Raw genomic sequence first — 1,002 nt, 5'->3', positions numbered from 1 at the left:
CCCGTGAGCCGTGGCCGCTGAGCCTGCGCGTCCGGAGCCTGTGCCCCGCGGCGGGAGAGGCCACAACAGTGAGAGGCCCGCGTACCGCAAAAAAAAAAAAAGGCAGTAAGAATGCACTTATTCATCCTCTTGCACCGAATGTCCTGTTAAGAATTATCATTCAGCATCCTGGGACCATCTATTGGATGCAAAAGATAAAACCAAGTGATCTCAACTAGAAAAATAAGAGATGATAAACTGCACTGAGAAACTACATTTGCCTTTGAAGAAAAGGTGAGCCATATCCTACTTTTGTCTCTGTTTTAGGAATCTAAAGATATTGGAGGCACAATGGAAATTATTTATGTTTGCTATAAAATCATGTGATAATAACCTAAAAGTCAAACACTCAAGGAAGCCTATAAGCTACAGTTCTTTGCTTGCACACAATAGAAACCCCATCTGGCCAGCTTGTGAGAAAGAGATTTATAAGTGAGATTTCTGGGTCATATGGTAGTTCTATTTTTAGTTTTTTAAGGAACCTCCCACTACTGGGCATATACCCTGAGAAAACCATAATTCAAAAAGAGTCATGGACCACAATGTTCACTGCAGCTCTACTTACAATAGCCAGGACATGGAAGCAACCTAAGTGTCCATCGAGAGATGAATGGATAAAGAAGATGTGGCACATATATACAATGGAATGCTACTCAGCCATAAAAAGAAACGAAACTGAGTTATTTGTAGTGAGGTGGATGGACCTAGAGTCTGTCATACAGAGTGAAGTAAGTCAGAAAGAGAAAAACAAATATGCAAACACATATATATGGTATTTTTAAAAATAAATAAATAAATAAATAAGGTTCTGAAGAACCTAAGGGCAGGACAGGAATAAAGACGCAGATGTAGAGAATGGACTTGAGGACACAGGGAGGGGGAAGGGTAAGCTGTGACAAAGTGAGAGAGTGGCACGGACATATATACACTACCAAATGTAAAACAGATAGCTAGCGGGAAGCA

General features: G+C 40.7%; 1 protein-coding gene across 1 annotated transcript in view; it reads right to left on the bottom strand.

The window, feature by feature from the left end:
- Positions 1-1,002, bottom strand: part of LOC102980712 (transmembrane protein 132B) — a 264,321-nt gene that overhangs the window by 198,391 nt on the left and 64,928 nt on the right. The window lies entirely within an intron of this gene.

This window comes from Physeter macrocephalus, chromosome 19 (assembly GCF_002837175.3).
Source record: "Physeter macrocephalus isolate SW-GA chromosome 19, ASM283717v5, whole genome shotgun sequence".
Classification (NCBI taxonomy): domain Eukaryota; kingdom Metazoa; phylum Chordata; class Mammalia; order Artiodactyla; family Physeteridae; genus Physeter; species Physeter macrocephalus.
The sequence above is the reverse complement of the archived record's forward strand: the minus strand, read 5'-3'. Positions and strand labels throughout refer to the sequence as shown.